Source organism: Macaca thibetana, chromosome 8 (assembly GCF_024542745.1).
Source record: "Macaca thibetana thibetana isolate TM-01 chromosome 8, ASM2454274v1, whole genome shotgun sequence".
In the NCBI taxonomy this organism is placed as follows: domain Eukaryota; kingdom Metazoa; phylum Chordata; class Mammalia; order Primates; family Cercopithecidae; genus Macaca; species Macaca thibetana.
In genome coordinates this window covers 105349296-105368057 of record NC_065585.1, presented here as the reverse complement: position 1 = coordinate 105368057, position 18762 = coordinate 105349296, and the positions used below count along the sequence as shown (strand labels likewise).

Genomic DNA, 18762 nt, shown 5'->3' with positions numbered 1-18762 from the left:
AAATTTGTTTCTCTTCTCCCTTTGTTGAGGGAGTGCTGGGAGAGTCTCCAGAGCACATTCCTTTGTGTCCTGGCTTCTTAGATAGTATTATCAAGACTTTCCCTGCGTCTCCGCTGTGCCCACTGTTGCCTCTGGGGCAAGTCAGCCTAATACAGGAAAGTTTATTTCTTTCTCCTTTTAATTTTATTTTCTTTCTTTCTTTAATTTCCCGCCTCAATGCCTATAATCTCAACAATTTGGGAGGCCGAGGCAGACGGATCACCTGAGTTCAGGAATTCAAGACCAGCCTGGCTAACATGGTGAAACCCTGTCTCTACTAAAAATATAAAAATTAACTGGGCGTGTTGGCACACACCTGTAATCCCAGCTACTAGGGAGGCTGAGGCAGGAGAATCACTTGAACCAGGGAGGTGGAGGTTGCAATGAGCCAAGATCACGTCACTTCACTCCAGCCTAGGTGACACAGCAAGACTCCAGATCAAAAAAAAAAAAGGCCAGATGCAGTGGCTCACACCCATAATTCCAGCATCAGCACTTTGGGAGGCCAAGGCAGGTGGATCATGAGGTCAGGAGTTCAAGACCAGCCTAGCCAACATGGTGAAACCCCATCTCTACTAAAGATACAAAAAATTAGCCAGGCGTGGTGACAGCACATGCCTATAATCCTAGCTACTCAGGAGGGTGAGGCAGGAAAATCACTTGAACCCAGGAGGCAGAGGTTGCAGTGAGCCGAGGTCATGCCATTGCACTCCAGCCTGGGCGACAAGGTGAAACTCTGTCTCAAAAAAAAAAAAAAAAAAAAAAAGTATCTAAATTATAAAATCTTGTGGTAGATTTTAATAATTATATGTTTGCCTTAGTATTCATTTTTAATCTCCCTCTAACACACCCAGATTCTCTTTCTCCCTCTCTGTACTCTGAGAAGTAAATTTCACTATCTGATTTTAACGTGAGTTGTTCCTTTACTATGCAAATTTAGGGCTACCAAGCTGACAATTGCCTAAAGTAATGAAACAGGTTATCAATGTGAACCCAAAATACCTGAAACAGGTCTCAATCAATTTAGAAAGTTTATTTTGCCAAGATTAAGGAAGTGCCTGTGAAACAGCCTCGGTGTCCTGTCAACATGTGCCTAAGGTGGTCGAGGTACAACTGGGTTTTACATATTTTAGGGAGACATAAGACATCAATCAACATGGGTAAGACATACATTGGTTTGGTCCCCAAAGGCAGGACAACTGGAAGTTGAGAGGAGGAGCTTCTAAGTCGTAGGTAGATAAAAGACAAAAGGTTGTATTTTTTGGTTTGTTTGTTTGTTTGTTTTGAGACAGAGTCTCACTCTGTCGCCCAGGCTGGAGTGCAGTACCTCAATCTAGGTTCACTGCAAACTTGCCTCCCAGGTTCAAGCAATTCTCCTGCATCAGCCTCCTGAGTAGCTGGGATTTTAGGTGCCCACCACCATGCACAGCTAATTTTTGTATTTTTAGTAGAGATGGGGGTTTCACCATGTTGGTCAGGCTGGTCTCGAACTCCTGACCTCAAGTGGTCCGCCCACCTCAGCCTCCCAAAGTGCTGGGATTACAGGCATGAGCCACCACACCCAGCCTGTTTGTTTTTTGAGACAGGGTCTCACTCTTGTCTCCCAGACTGGAGTGGAGTGCAGTAGCACCATCATCACAGCTCACTGCAGCTCTGACCTCTTAGGCTCAAGCGATCCTCAGACCTCAGCCTCCCAGGTAACTGGGGCTACAGGTGACACCCAGCTAATTTTTGTATTTTTTGTAGCAACGTAGTTTCGCCATGTTGCTCAGTCTGGTCTCCAGCTCCTGGGCTCAAACAATCCACCTACCCGGGCCTCCCAAAATGCTGGGATTACAGGTGTAAGCCACCATGCCCATCCTGGTTGCATTCTTTTGAGTCCTTGACCAGTCTTTCACTGAAAACACAATTTAGTCTGACTCAGTGAATCTGCGTTTTTACATAAACAATAGAGCAGAGGAAGCAAGCAGATATGCACTTGTCTCAAGTGAGCAGAGGGATGATTTTCTGTTCTGCACCTGGGAAGATAAGCTATCAGTTTACAACGCCAGGGTGAAAGTCAACAGAACTGTTTTCAGGTAAAGGTCTTGGAGCCCACAAGCAAATTGTGAGGGAGGTATGTAGCTTTTTTTTTTTTTTCATTTTGAGACAGAGTTTCGCTCCTGTTGTCCAGGCTGGAGTGCAATGGTGCAATCTCGGCTCACTGCAACCTCCGCCTCCCAGGTTCCAGTATTTCTCTCCTGCCTCAGCCTCCCAAATAGCTGGGATTACAGGCATGCACCATCACATCCTGGTAGTTTTGTATTTTTAGTAGAGACAGGGTTTCACCATGTTGGCCAGGCTGATCTCAAACTCCTGACCTCTGGTGATACACCCACCTCCGCCTCCCAAAGTGCTGAGATTACAGGCATGTAAAATTTAAGTAAAATTTACTTAAATTAAACACTTTATAGAAAAATAGAAACTTTAAGCCTAATTGACTTTTTAAGTTCATGTGACAAATCTTTAATAAATAACCTGGTTTTAAAAGTATTTGTAAAATAAAATTAGACATGTCTTCAGAACTGTCAACATACACTATTGTTTAGATTTATTAGTCAAGTGGTTTTATATTTATCTCTGCTAGATATTATAAGTTGTCAAAATGTGGCATGAGGGTTATAAAGCTATAAATGTAGCCCAAAAGAGAATTATCACTGTTTGTGTAATTTTTAAATAAATAAGTTGGGCTTAATGGAAAAAGCTAAATCCTGAGTTATTGCCAAAATAAAACAAAACAAAACAAACATTTGTTTAACCTTAAGGTTCTTACTTTGGTAAACATCTGAAATTCATAAGATATAAAAATGTTTAACAGGAAAATAAATGATGACTATCACAGTTTTCACAAGCTATCTAGGAAACCATCTTCAAAAAATTAATTAGGCTGGGAGTGGTGGGTCATGCCTGTAATCCCAGCACTTTGGGAGGCTGAGGTGGGCGGCTCTCCTGAGGTCAAGAGTTCGAGACTACCCTGGCCAACACAGTGGAACCAGGTCTCTACCAAAAACACAAAAAAATTAGCAGGACATGGTAGTGGGTGCCTGTAATCCCAGCTACTTGGGAGGCTGAGGCAGGAGAATCATTTGCACCCAGGAAGTAGAGGTAGCAGTGAGCCAAGATCACGCCACTATACTCCAGTTTGGGCAACAAGAGCAAAACTCCCTCTAAAAATAAAAAAAAATAAAAAATAAAAAATAAAAAATTGAATAGCTAGGTAAATTCAATGGAATAAATTCTCGTAAATAAACTAATATAATTTAGAATCTAAAGTCATATTAAATTAGCCAGATGCAGTAGTTCACACCTATAATCCCAGCACTTTGGGAGGCCAAGGCAGGTGGATCACCTGAGCTCAGGAGTTCGAGACCACCCTGGCCAAATGGTGAAACCCTGACTCTACTGAAAATACAAAAATTAGCTGGGCATGGTGGTGCATGGCTGTAATCTGAGCTACTTGAGGGGCTGAGGCAGGAGAATCGCTTGAACCTGGGAGGTGGAGGTTAAAGTTTGCTGGATTGTGCCGCTGCACTCCAACCTGGGCAACAGAATCAGACTGTGTAAAAAATAAAAATAAATAGAGAGAGCACTTATATGGCAAATAATTATTCTTGTTGCATTTATGCAAATAATCAAGCCAACTATAATAAGACTAAAACTTATTTTACAAATAAATTGGTCCTACTATGATTTCGTCTTTAATAAAATTGAGGAGTTGGAGAGAGAAAACTTACGTTTCACAATAAACTATAGTACACTAGTTATTAGATTCTAGCCCTGTCCAAATGCTTTTCCATTTTATTATGTCCTACAATTTGAACTGAATCCTGAAATGTTTCCTGGCTACAACTCTCCAAAATACTGTTTGCAACTTTTTTTTTTTTTTTTTCTTTTTTTTTTTTTTTTGAGACGGAGTCTCGCTCTGTAGCCCAGGCTGGAGTGCAGTGGCCGGATCTCAGCTCACTGCAAGCTCCGCCTCCCGGGTTTACGCCATTCTCCGGCCTCAGCCTCCCGAGTAGCTGGGACTACAGGCGCCCGCCACCTCGCCCGGCTAGTTTTTTGTATTTCTTAGTAGAGATGGGGTTTCACCGTGTTAGCCAGGATGGTCTCGATCTCCTGACCTCGTGATCCGCCCGTCTCGGCCTCCCAAAGTGCTGGGACTACAGGCTTGAGCCACCGCGCCCGGCCAACTTTTTTCTTCTTTCTTTTTCTTTCCCCTCCATTTATCGTGATTTGAAATCCCTAAAAATTAAGCTATGCTTTTCTTAAAGCACTGTGAACTGAAGCTAGACAACTTAAATTTCAGAGGAAAATAAGAGAAACCTGTCTATATACATAAACCTTTGTTTGTTTTATTTTATTTTATTTTATTTTTTGAGACGGAGTTTCCCTTTGTTGTCCAGGACGGAATGCAGTGGCATGACCTCCATTCACTGCATTCTCCACCTCCCAGGCTAAAGTGATTCTCCCTCCTCAACCTCCTGAGGAGCTGGGACTACAGGTGTACACTACGACACCCAGCTAATTTTTGTATTTTTAGTAGAGATGGGGTTTTGCCATATTTGCCAGGCTGGTCTTGAACTCCTGGCCTCAAATGATAAGAAATCCTTGGTCTCCCAAAGTGGTGGAATTACAGGCATGAGCCACTGCGCCCAGCCCATAAACCACTTTTATACCTGCCTACTGATGTATGGACTTCCGAGTAATACGACCTGTATCGGTTTTCCAGGATTGCTCTCTCTTTTTTCTTTGTTTGCTATTTCTTCCTTTTTCCCCTCTTTTTCCTTCTTTCTTCCTTTCCCTATTTTTTCTTCGTGGGACATGAGACTTCACAAACTACTGAAAATGGGCTTTTCTAACAGTGTGGGACCTGTCTATCTAGGAATAAACCATCCTAACCATGACAGATCAAACAAACCCAAAACCAGAGACTCATTTTATTCTTAAAAGCTTTCTCTTGGCCTGGTTCGGTGGCTCACACCTGTAATCCCAGCACACTGAGAGGCCGAGGCAGGCAGATCACCTGAGGTCAGGAGTTCGAGACCAACCTGGCCAAAATGGCAAAATCCCAACTCTACTAAAAATATAAAAATTAGCTGAGTGTGGTGGTGCACACCTGTAATCCCAGCTATTAGGGAGTCTGAGGCAGGAGAATCGCTTGAACCTGGAAGGTGGAGGTTGCAGTCAGAGGGATCGTGCTACTGCACTCCAGCCTGGGCAACAGAGTGAGATTTTCTCTCGGGAAAAAAAAAAAAGCTTTCTCTGAAAGTTTTGCTTGTTTGTTTGTTTGTTTTTTAGATCTCGCTCTGTCGCCCAGGCTGGAGTGCAGTGGCGTAATCTCAGCTCACTGCAATCTCTGCCTCCCGGGTCCAAACAATTCTCCTGCCTCAGCCTCTCGAGTAGCTGCTACTAGAGGCTCATGCCCCCACACCCAGCTAATTTCTTTTGTATTTTAGTAGAGACGGGGTTTCACCATGTTGCCCAGGCTGGTCTCGAACTCCTGGGCTCAGGCAATCCACCCACCTTGACCTCCAAAAGTGCTAGGATTACAGACATGAGCCACCGCGCCAGGCCAAGATTTTAAAAAGAAAAGGAGGGAGAAATATCAAAAGAAAATTAAAACTCAGGACCCCAACTCAAAACGCCAAAAGAAAAAAATTAAGCTGAAAATTGAATCATACAAGAAGCTGCCTTTCCTTTCATTCCTAAGACATCTACTGATATAAAGTTAAACAGGCCCACAAGTAGCTGTGCTATATTCACCTTATCTTATATAAAGTGACAGTTTACTGAGCATGAGACAAATTTATAACTGACTATTCCCTACCTGATCCTTTTCTCTTGCAATGTGAATGACCACACCCTCCCTCTATCCCCACCAGCCTGCTTTTCCCCTTTAAATACTGAAGCCTCAGAATCTTCTTTGGAGAGAGGCACAGATCACAGACTATTTCTGTGATTCTGTGTTCTTTTCTCCAGGGCATGTCCTTAATCTTGGCAAAATAAACTTCTAAATTGATAGCGACCTGCCTCAGATACTTTTTGGTTTACAGTACAATGGCCTAGGACAAAGTCTGTTGGCCTTGTAGAGCAGACAATGGTTTGTGACAAAATTCTGTTCAAGTGTGTTGACAAACTTCAGTCTTTCATCCTGTGGTCAAAGTTCCATTAATGAGAATGCACGGAAGGGACCAGAGGTGATTGCTTTCTTCTTTGGCAGATGTGAACTTTAGGGAGATAAGGAAACTTCAGAGAACTACTTCATCCTGTGCTTTGGGAGAGACAGAGGATTGAGAGATAGGGGGCCCAGGAAGTCAGAAAGACCTTGAGGCTTCTTCAGTTCAGCATGTCAAAGTGCCATATTGGTTTCTGAGCTCCAACGCTGGGATACCATGAATCTATCTGGAATGGAAACAGAGCTTTCTGAAGAAAGGCTGAATTTATATCTGGGGAAGGAAATTGAGAAGAGGCACTCTCGACGAAGAGTCAAACTCTGAAAAATATCTGAAGAGATTTATTCTGAGCCAAGTATGAGGGACCAGCAGCCCATGACACAATCCTCAGGAGATCTTGAGAACATGTGCCCATGGTGGTTGGGCCACAACTTGGTTTTATACACTTTAGGGAGACATAAGACATCAATGTATATATGTAAGATGTACATTGGTTTGGTCTAGAAAGGCAGGACAACAGGAAAAATGGTGGTGGGCGGCCTTCCAGGTCATAGGTGGATTCACAGATTTTCTGATTGGTGATTGGTTGAAAGAGTTAAGTTATTGTCTAAAGATGTAGAATCATCTGTGTTGGGGGCCTGTTGGTTAAGATAAGGGATTGTGGACACCCAGGTTCTGATGCTGCATATCATCCTCCAGGTAGCAGGCTTCAGATAGAATAGATTGTAAATGTTTCTTTTTTTTTTTTTTTTTTTTTTTTTTTTGAGAGAGAGTCTCACTCTGTCACCCAGGCTGGAGTGCAGTGGTGCGATCTTGGCTCACTGCAATCTCTGCCTCCCGGGTTAAAGCGATTCTCCTGCCTCAGTTTCCTGAGTAGCTGGGATTACAGGCATGTGCCACCATGCCTGGATAATTTTTGTATTTGTAGTAGAGAGCAGGTTTCACCATGTTGGCTGGGCTGATCTTGAACTCCTGACCTCATGATCCACCCATCTTGGCCCCCCAAAGTGCTGGGATTACATGCATGAGCCACCGTGCCTGGCCTGTAAATGTTTCTTATCAGACTTTGAGTCTATTCTATCAGCAATTTTAAAAGGGATGAGGGTATAATAAGGCATATCCAGCTCCCCTTTCCCATCATAGCCTGAACTAGTTTTTCAGGTTAACTTTGGTATGCCCTTGGCCTAGAGGAAGAGTCCATTCAGATGGTTGAGGGGCTTAGAATTTTATTTTTGGTTTACAAAGCCCAGAATCCCTTATTGTACAAGAAATAACAGGAGCCACGAAAGATCACTGGGGCCATGACAACAGGACAAGAAAGGATTCCCAGTGGTGAAGCAGGGAATGTCTTCAGCATCAAATAGTATTTGCATTAGACCAGGCATGGTGGCCCACAGAGGTCAGGAGTTCAAAACCAGTGTAGCCAACATGGTGAAACCCTGTATCTACTAAAAATACAAAAATTAGCCAGGTATAGTGGCACATGCCTGTAATACCAGTGACTTGGGAGGCTGAGGCAGGAGAATTGCTTGAACACAGGAGGCAGAGGTTACAGTGAGCCATGATTGTGCCACTGCAGTCCAGCCTGGGTGACAGAGAGAGACACTATCTAAAAAAAAAAAAAAAAATTGCAGTGGAGACACACACACACACACACACACACACACACACACACACACACACACCCAGGACACTTCTCTCCCACTGTCTCCTGAGTCCCTTTCTAGCTTGAGAGGCTTCAGAAGTCAGCTCCACTACAGGTTTCTTTTTGCTTTTGTTTTTTAAGACAGAGTCTCACTCTGTTGCCCAGGCTGGAGTGCAATAGCACAATCATGGCTCACTGCAGCCTTAACCTCCTCAGCTTCAGCATTCCTGCCACCTCAGCCTCCTGAGTAGCTGGGACTACAGGCACATGCCACCACAACTGGCTAATTGTTCTATTTTTTGTAGAGACAGGGTTACACCATGTTGCTCAAGCTGATCACAGTCTCCTGGGCTCAAGCAATCCTCCTGCTGTGGCCTCCCAAAATACTGCAATTACAGGCGTGAGCCACCACACCTAGCCTCCTCTACAGTTTCCATTCAGTGAACTGGAAGCGTCTCATTCTTGCAGCTCTTGCTGCTTCCTGGGACCATTCCTGGGGGCCCTCTCTTGGCACCCCTGCCCCAGCTGGTCTAGATCAGCAGAGCCATGTTGAGATGAACACCAGAGGGTGCTGGTGCCTGCTCAGGGCTCTCCTTAATTTTCCATCAATATAATTTATGAACCTCACAAAGCATTTCATACCAGAAGGATGGGGCCATTGTGCCTGTTTAGGTTACCAACATAAATTCCACCCACTTAAAGTAACATCTGTCCCTGGCCCTCCTTGTCTGTTGGTCATGTAGAGCAAGGTGCGATGGAACCTCTTCTTGGACCCTGTATCCCCCACCCTATCTTTCTTTCCTCCCTTTTTTTTTTTTTTTTTGAGACGGAGTCTCGCTCTGTCGCCCAGGCTGGAGTGCAGTGGCCGGATCTCAGCTCACTGCAAGCTCCGCCTCCCGGGTTTACGCCATTCTCCTGCCTCAGCCTCCCGAGTAGCTGGGACTACAGGCGCCCGCCACCTCGCTCGGCTAGTTTTTTGGTTTTTTTTAGTAGAGACGGGGTTTCGCCGTGTTAGTCAGGATGGTCTCGATCTCCTGACCTCACGATCCGCCCGTCTCGGCCTCCCAAAGTGCTGGGATTACAGGCTTGAGCCACCGCGCCCGGCCTTTTTTTTTTTTTTTTTAATATGGAGTCTTGCTCTGTTGCCCAGGCTGGAGTGCAGTGGCACAATCTCAGCTCACTGTAGCCTCTGCCTCCCAGGTTCAAGCAATTTTCCTGCTTCAGTCTCCTGAGTAGCTGGGATTACAAGTGCACACCACTACACCCAGCTAATTTTTTTGTATTTTCAGTAGAAACAGAGTTTCACTGTATTGGTCAGGCTGGTCTCAAACTCCTGACCTCAAGTGATTCACCCACTTCGGCCTCCCAAAGTGCTGGGATTACAGGCATGAGCCACTATTGGGGGAACCCACCCCCAATATTTCAACATAGGTTCTTTCTATTTTCCATAAGTGCTGGATGGTCTGAGAAACAAAGAGAAAGAGTATAAAGAGAGAAGTTTTATAGCTGGGCCTCCAGGGGTGACATTACATATCAGTAGGACTGTGATGCCCACCTGAGCCTTAAAGCCAGCAAGGATTTCAAAAGGGGAGAGGGTGCAAGAACAGGGAGTAGGTCACAAGATCACATGCTTCAAAGGGCAAAAAGGAGAACAAAGATCACATGCTTCCGAGGAAACAAGACAAGGGCAAATTCAGAACTACTGATAAGGGTCTATGTTCAGCTGTGCACATATTGTCTATATTGTCTGTGTTGTCTTGATAAGCATCTTAAACAACAGAAAACAGGGTTCGAGAGTAGAGAACCGGTCTGACCTCAAATTTACCAGAGTGGGGTTTCCCAATCCTAGTAAGCCTGAGGGTACTACAGGCAATCAGGGCATATTTCAGTCCTTATCTCAATCACATAAGACAGACAATCCCAGAGTGTCCATCTATAGACCTCCCCCCAGGAATGCATTCCTTTTCCAAGGTTTTAATTATTAATATTCCTTGCTAGGAAAAGAATTTAGTGATATCTTCCCTACTTGCAAGTCCATTTATAGGCTCTCTGCAAGAAGAAAAATATGGCTCTATTCTGCCCAACCTCTCCGGCAGTCAGACCTTATGGTTGTCTTCCCTTGTTCCCTGAAAATCGCTGTTATTCTGTTCTTTTTCAAGGTGCACTGATTTCATATTGTTCAAACACACATGTTTTACAATCAATTTGTACAGTTAACACAATAGTGGTCCTGAGGTGACGTACATTCTCAGCTTACGAAGATAACAGGATTAAGAGATTAAAGTAAAGACAGGCATAAATAATTATAAAAGTATTAATTTTAGGAACTGATAAATGTCCATATTAAAATGAAATCTTCACAATTTATGTTCAGAGATTGAAGTAAAGGCAGGTGTAAGAAATTATAAAAGTATTATTTGGGAACTGATATATGTCCATATTAAAATGAAATCTTCACAATGTATGTTCCTCTGCTGCAGCTCCAGCCGGTCCCTTCATTCAGGGTCCCTGACTTCCCACAGCAAGCCACCATGCCCAGCCTCCCACCCTAACTTTCTTTACTGGTTCTAGAAAACATTCCTCAATTCATTCCAACCTTTTTTTGTTTTTTGTTTTGAGACAGCATCTCACTCTGTTGCCCAGGCCAAAGTGCAGTGGCACCAACACAGTTCACTGTAAACTTGACCTCCCAGGATTGAGCAATCCTCCCACCTCAACCTCCCAAGTAGCTGGGGCTACAGGCATGCACCACATCCCACTAAGTTTTGTTGTGGTGATTAATATAGGGATCTCCCTATGTTGCCCAGGCTGGTCACAAACTCCTAGGCTTAAGCCATCCTCTCACCTTGGCCTCCCAAAGTATTAGGACTAAAGGCGTGAGCCTCCATGCCTGGCCCTCCTTTTCTTTGACCTCCAGCTGTAACAGTTGTGAGCTTAAGTAATAGACTTAAATGAGCCTGGAAGAAAAGTCAGAAGCAAGTTTGACTTTTGGCAGCAGCAGCACCCATGAGTATTATCAGTGGCTTCTCTTGGGTAAGTGCTGAGGAGAGTGAGAGTAAGTAAACACAAGGCCCCTGCCCTGTGTTGATACTCTGTGACAACATGGATGCCCATATGACAGGAGCTGATACTCTGTGACATGGTGAAATACTCAGCCCTCCATATCCAAGTGCTGCTCATCTGTGAACTTAACCAAGCTTGCATAGAAAAATATTCAGAAAGGCCAGGTGCAGTGGCTCATGCCTGTAATCCCAGCATTTTGGGAGGCTGAGGCAGGCATATTACAAGGTCAGGAGTTCGAGACCAGCCTAGCCAACATGATGAAATCCTGCCTCTACTAAAAATACAAAAATTAGCTGGGTGTAGTGGCATATACCTGTAATCCCAGCTGCTTGGGAGGCTGAGGCAGGAGAATCACTTGAACCCAGGAGGCGGAGGTTGCAGTGAGCTGAGATTGCACCACTGCATTCCAGCCTGGGTGACAGAGCGAGACTCTGTCTCAAAAAAGAAAAAGTATTCAGAAAAAAGAATTGCATCTGTACTGAACATGTACACCACAGATGTCCAACCTTTGGCTTCCCTGGGCCACACTGGGAGAAGAATTGCCTTGGGCCACACATAAAATACACTAACCACAACTGATGAGCTAAACAACAACAACAAAAAAGGTTCATGTACAATTTTTGTGATATCTGCCACCACAGGTAAGCAAAATGTCCTCACATTTAAAGGGTTGGAGATGGCTGATGTACTTTTTTTTTTCTTGTCATTATTCCCTAAACAATATGACAACTATTTAAATAGCATTTACAATCTATTAGGTATTATAAATAATCCAGAGATGATTTAAAGTATACTGGAAGATGTGCATAGGTTATATGTATAAACCAAAAATAAAATTCTAAGTCCCCCCACAACCAACTGAATGGACCCCTCCTTTAGGCCAAGAGCATTCCAACACTAACCTGAAAAACTAGTTTTGGGCCATGATGGGAAGGGGGAGCCAGAAATGTCTCATTATACCTTCCTCCTTTTTGGACTTGCTGATAGAAGAGACTCTTTAAGTCTGATAAGTACCATTTACAATCTGTTATCTGTAAAGTCTGCTACCCGGAAGCTTCATCTACATGATAAAAACCTTGGTCTCCAAAACCACTTATCTTAACCCAAACATTCCTTTCTATTGACAGTAACTCTTTCAACCAATTGACAATCAGAAAACTTTTAAATCTGCCCATTACTTGGAAGCTCCCACTTCCAGCTGTCCCACCTTTTGGGACCAAACCAATGTACATCTTACATGTACTGATTGATGTCTCAGGTCTCCCTAAAATGTATAAACCCAAGCTCTACCCCAACCACCTTGGGCACATGTCCTCAGGATCTCCTGAGGATGTGTCATGAGCCATTGGTCACTCATATTTGGCTCAGAATAAATCTCTTTAGATAGTTTACAGAGTTTGACTCTTTTGTCAACATAAGCAAATACTACCCATTTTATATCAGGGACTTGAGCATCAGGGGCTTTTTGTATCCTCAAGAGGTCCTGGAGCAACTCCTCCACATATACCAAGGGAGGGCTATATTTGGTGTTCATCCCTGTTTCCTGACACAGAGCTCCTAAAACACTTAGAATCTCTAGACAGATAAGAGCATCTTTTGAGATAAGAGATAATGAATGACTGACAGCTGAGGGCTCCTAGATAGCTTCTGGATGAGAGTTGGTCACAGGAAAGACCAAGCCCAGATTAGAGAGTTGTGACCTTCAGCCCTACCTTCCAATGTCCAGGGAGAGGAGAAGAGCTGAAAGTTGACTTGATGACCAATAGTCAATGATGTAATCAATCATGCCATTGTAATAAGGCTTCCATAAAACCCAGAGGAGAGAGTTGAAGGGGAGGGCCTTCCAGATAGCTGAACACATGGAGATTCCTGGAGGGTGGCACCCCAGAGAGGGCATGGAAGCTCGGTGCCCCTCCCCATACCTTGCCCTGTGCATCTCTTCCCTCTGCCTGTTCATCTGTATCCTTTGTAATAACTTTAAAAAAAAAAATCACGCTGGATGCAGTGGCTCATGGCTGTAAACCCAGTACTTTGGTAGGCTGAGGCAAGTAGATCATCTGAGGTCAGGAGTTCGAGACGAGCCTGGACAAAATGGTGAAACAGGCCGGGCGCGGTGGCTCAAGCCTGTAATCCCAGCACTTTGGGAGGCCGAGACGGGCGGATCATGAGGTCAGGAGATCGAGACCATCCTGGCTAACACAGTGAAACCCCGTCTCTACTAAAAATACAAAAACTTAGCCGGGCGAGGTGGCAGGCGCCTGTAGTCCCAGCTACTCGGGAGGCTGAGGCAGGAGAATGGCGTGAACCCAGGAGGCGGAGCTTGCAGTGAGCTGAGATCCGGCCACTGCACTCCAGCCTGGGTGACAAAGCGAGACTCCATCTCAAAAAAAAAAAAAAAAAAAAAAATGGTGAAACCCTGTCTCTACTAAAAATACAAAACTTAGCGGGGCGTGGTGGCTCACGCCTGTAATCCCAGCACTTTGGGAGGCCAAGGCCGCCTCACCTGAGGTCAGAAGTTCAAGACCAGCCTGACCAACATCGAGAAACCCCATCTCTACCAAAAATACAAAAAATTAGCTAGGCGTGGTGATGCATGCCTGTAATCCCAGCTACTCAGGATACTGAGGCAGGAGAATCACTTGAACCTGGGAGGCAGAGGGTGCGTTGAGCTGAGATCATGCCATTGCACTCTAGCCTGAGCAACAAGAGTGAAACTCCATCTCAAAATAAATAAATAAATAAATAAATAAATACAAAACTTAGCTGGGCATGGTGGCAGGCACCTGTAATCCCAGCTACTTGGGAGGCTGAGGCACAAGAATCACCTGAACTCAAGAGGTGGAGACTGCAGTGAGCTGAGATCAAGCCACTTTACTCCAACCTGGGTAACAGAGTGAGAATCCATCTTAAATAATAATAATAATAATTTAAAAATCATTAGTTTATTTATTTATATTTAGTGATGAAGCCTCACTATGTTGCCCAGGCTGGCCTCAAACTCCTGGGATCAAGTGATTCTCCCACCTCAGCCTCTCGAATAGCTAAGACTAAAGGTGCGTACATACCTGTGCCTTGCTTTGTAATATCCTTTATAAAATACTGGTAAACCTAAGTGTTTCCCTGAGTTTTGTGAGCACTCTAGCAAATGAATCAAACCGAAGGCTCGGGTTGTCAGAAGCACAGGTCACAGGCTGTGCTTTTGACTGACATCTCAAGTGGGGGGCTGTCTTGTAGGACTGAGCCCTTAACCTGTGGGATCTGGCAGTATCTCCAGGCAGATCGTGTCAGAATTCGACTGAATTAGAGGACATCGAGCTGGTGTCCCATGGAGAATCTACCTTGGCCAAATTGCTCGGTTGCTGTGTAGGGAGGAAACCTCACCCAGCTGGTATCTGAGTGTGGAGTTGGACATGTGAGAAGAGAAAGAATACTTCAGGTTTTTTTCCTCTGTCCCTTTCTACTCGATTACAAGACTTGATATTGTCAACCTAGGGAAGAAGCTGAGGCAAAACTAATACAAGTAGAGTTTATTTGGGCTAAACTTGAGGAGTGCAACCCAGGAGTATAGATTCATGTCCTGAATATACACTCCAATTAACAGGAATTACAAGTTTACAAGTTACAAGTTTAAGGCAATAGGGTCTGATACAAAGTGGTCTGTCAGGAATTCTCATTGGTTTACAGAAATAATATCAATTAATGATTTGCTATATACTGATTTTTAAATTTTTATTTTATTTTATTTTATTTTTGAGACGAGTCACTCTGTCATCCAGGCTGGAGTGCAGTGGTGTGATCTCAGCTCAGTGCAACCTCTGCCACCCAGGTTCAATCAATTCTCCTGTCTCAGCTTCCCTAGTAGCTGGGACTACAGGTGCATACCACCATACCTGGCTAATTTTTGTATTTTTAGTAGAGACAGGGTTTCACCATGTTGGCCAGGATAGTCTCAAACTCCTGACCTCAGGTGATCTGCCTGCCTCAGCCTCGCAAAGTGCTAGGATTACAGGCATGAGCTACAACACCTGGCCACATTTTAAATATTTTTTTGTAGAGATGAAGGGGGAGGGTCTCTCTGTTGCCCAGGCTGGTCTCAAACCCCTGGCCTCAAGCCATCCTCTCACCTTGGCTTGCCAAAGTGTGGGAATCACAGGAGTAAGCCACTGCACCCAGCCTTGGCTATACACTGTTAAGCTATAGGGTCCACAACCTATATAATCTTTAGGGCAGCATTATTATTAATAGGTTAATTTATGGCTACTTGTGACGATAGCAAGCAGTTTCAAGAGATGACTACATAGCTCAAAAGGAGGTAGTGGGACGTGATTGCTGTCTCATTTTAATGTCTAGGTCTGATAATTTAAAAGGATTCCCATTCCTCACATAAAAGCTGTTTTTTCCATATGAATGAGTTCCTGCTCTAGAAAAAGGTAGAGGGCCCAGTCATGGTGGCTTATGCCTGTAATCCCAACACTTTAAGAGGCTGAGGACCGAGGATCACTTGAGGCCAGGAGCTTGAGGCAAACCTGGGTAACATAGCAAGACCTCATCTCTAAAAAAAAATTTTTTTTTTTTTCAGATGGAGTCTTGCTGTTGCCCAGCCTAAAGTGTAGTGGCAGGATCTTAGCTCACTGCAACCTATGCCTCCTGGGTTCAAGTGATTCTCCTGTCTCCTGAGTAGCTGGGATTACAGGCGCACACCACCACGCCTGGCTAATTTTTGTATTTTTAGTAGAGACAGGGTTTCACCATGTTGGACAGGCTGGTCTCCTGACCTCAGGTGATGTGTCTGACTCAGCCTCCCAAACTGCTGGGATTACAGGCATGAGCCACCTCACCCAGCCAAAAAATTATTTTCTTTACTTAGCCAGGTGCAGTGGCACCCACCTGTAATCCCAGCTGGGGAGGCTGAGGTGGGAGGATTGCTTGAGCCCAGGAATTGGAGGCTGTAATGAGCTATGATTGTGCCTATAATTAGCCACTGCACTCCAGCTCAGGCAAGAGTGAAACTCTTTTTTTTTTTTTTTTTGGGAGACGAAATCTTGCTCTGTCACCCAGGCTGGAGTGCAGTGGCATGATCTCGGCCCACTGCAACTTCTGCCTCCTGGTTTCAGGTGATTCTCCTGCCTCAGCCTCCTGAGAAGCTGGGACTACAGGAGTCTGCGACCATGACCGGGTAATTTTTTTTTTTTTTTTTTGTATTTTTAGTAGAGACGGGGTTTCACCGTGTTAGCTAGGATGGTCTCGGTCTCCTGACCTTGTGATCTGACTGCCTTGGCCTCTCAGTGTTGGGATTACAGGTGTGAGCCACCACACCTGACCCGAAACTCTCTCTTTTTTGAAACAAGGTCTTGCTATGTTGCCCAGGCTGGTCTCTGAACTTCAGGCCTCAAGCAATCCTCTGGCCTTGTAATCCCAACCACCAAGACCTGATCTATTTTTATTTTTTCTTATTTTATTTATTTTGTTTTTGAGCCCCGGCTGGAGTGCAGTGGTGCAATCTTGGCTCATGGCAACCTCCACCTCTGGGGCTCAGGTCATCTTCCTACCTCATCCTTGAAAGCAGCTGGGACCACAGGTGTGAGCCACAACACTGGGCTAATTTTTAAATTTTTTTGTAGAGACAAGGTTTCACCATGTAGCCCAGGCTGGTCTCAAACTCCTGCGCCCAAGCACTCTGATCACCTCAGCCTCCAAATGTACTGGGATTACAGGTGTGATCCACAGCCTGGACGAAATTAATTTCTTTTTCTTTTTTTTTTTTTTTTTTTTGAGACGGAGTCTTGCTCTGTCACCCAGGCTGGAGTGCAGTGGCGCCATCTCGGCTCGCTGCAAGCTCCACCTCCCGGGTTCACGCCATTCTCCTGCCTCAGCCTCCCGAGTAGCTGGGACTACAGGCGCCCACCACCACGTCCGGCTAATTTTTTGTATTTTTAGTAGAGACAGGGTTTCACCGTGTTAGCCAGGATGGTCTCGATCTCCTGACCTCGTGATCCACCCGCCTCGGCCTCCCAAAGTGCTGGGATTACAGGCGTGAGCCACCATGCCCGGCCTTCTTTTTTTTTTTTTTTTTTTTTTGAGACAGCGTCTTACTCTGTCGCCCAGGCAGGAGTGCAGTGGTGGTTCTCGGCTCACTACAACCTCTGCCTCAGCCTCCTGAGTAGCTGGGATTACAGGTGCCGGCCATTATGGCCGGCTTTTTGTTGTTGTTGTTTGTATTTTTAGTAGAGACAGGGTTTCACCATCTTGGCAAGCTGGTCTTGAACTCCTGACCTCATGATCCACCCGCCTAGGCCTCCCAAAGTGCTGGGATTACAGGCGTGAGCCACCGCACCTGGCCGAAATTAATTTTTTTTTTTTCTTTTGAGACGGAGTCTTGCTCTGATGCCAGGCTGGAGTGCAGTGGTGTGATCTCGGCTCACTGCAACCTCCACCTCCCAGGTTCAAGCGATTCTCCTGCCTCAGCCTCCCGAGTAAGCTGGAACTACAGGCACGCACCACTATGCCCAGCTAATTTTTTTTGTATTTTTAGTAGACACAGGGTTTCACCATGTTGTCCAGGATGGTCTCGATCTCTTGACCTCGTGATCTGCCCACCTCGGCCTCCCAAAGTGTTGGGATTACAGGCGTAAGCCACTGCACCTGGCCCCAAATTAATTTTTTAATGTAATTTTCTTAACCCAATATACTCAAAATATTATCAGTTCAACATACAATCAATATAGAAACAAATTATTCAGGCATTTTACATTATTTTTTTCATGCTAAGTCTTTGAAATATGGTGTGTATGTTAAACTTGTGACAGTTTGGACTGGCCACATTTGGAGTGCTCAATGTGCACCTGTAGCTGGCGGCTACTGTCTTAAGCCACTGTAGGCCTAAAGTTTCCCTCAAAAGTGAGACCAAATTCAACAGGTCTCCCTATCTCAGGCCTTGCCCTCCTTGGCCCATACTGAAACTCCACTGGCTACTAGTTATCTTTCCAAAAAACAACTCAAATCATGTCATCCCCCTGCTTAAAAGATCTCTGGGCTGGACGCGGTGACTCACGCCTGTAATCCCAGCACTTTGGGAGGCCGAGGCGGGTGGATCACGAGGTTAGGAGATCGACACCAACACCATCCTGGCTAACACGGTGAAATCCCATCTCTACTAAAAATACAAAAAATTAGCTGGGCGCAGTGACGGGCGCCTGAGGCAGGAGAATGGCGTGAACCCGGGAGGCAGAGCTTGCAGTGAGCCAAGATCGCGCCACTGCACTCCAGCCTTAAAAAAAAAAAAAAAATCTCGGCCGGGCGCGGTGGCTCAAGCCTGTAATCCCAGCACTTTGGGAGGCCGAGACGGGTGGATCACGAGGTCAGGAGATCGAGACCATCCTGGATAACACGGTGAAACCCCGTCTCTACTAAGAAATACAAAAAACGAGCCGGGCGAGGTGGCGGGCGCCTGTAGTCCCAGCTACTCGGGAGGCTGAGGCAGGAGAATGGCGTGAACCTGGGAGGTGGAGCTTGCAGTGAGCTGAGATCCGGCCACTGCACTCCAGCCCGGGCTACAGAGCGAGACTCCGTCTCAAAAAAAAAAAAAAAAAAAAAAATCTCTGATCTCTCCTGCCCTTCTAAGACAAAGTCCAAGCACTTTGGCATGATTTGAAAAACTCAACGACCTGACCCCAATTTCCTTTTTAAAAAATTATTATATATTTTTTAGAGATAGGGTCTCTGTCACTAAGGGTGGAGTGCAGTGGTGTGATCACACTCACTGGAGCCTCAAACTCCTGGGCTCAAGCATCCTCCAGCCTCAGC

At 45.1% G+C, this 18762-nt stretch overlaps 1 protein-coding gene across 1 annotated transcript in view; it reads left to right on the top strand.

The window, feature by feature from the left end:
* The window catches only part of ASH2L (ASH2 like, histone lysine methyltransferase complex subunit), a 130252-nt gene that overhangs the window by 8992 nt on the left and 102498 nt on the right, over positions 1 to 18762 (top strand). The gene's annotated exons all lie outside the window — the stretch shown is intronic.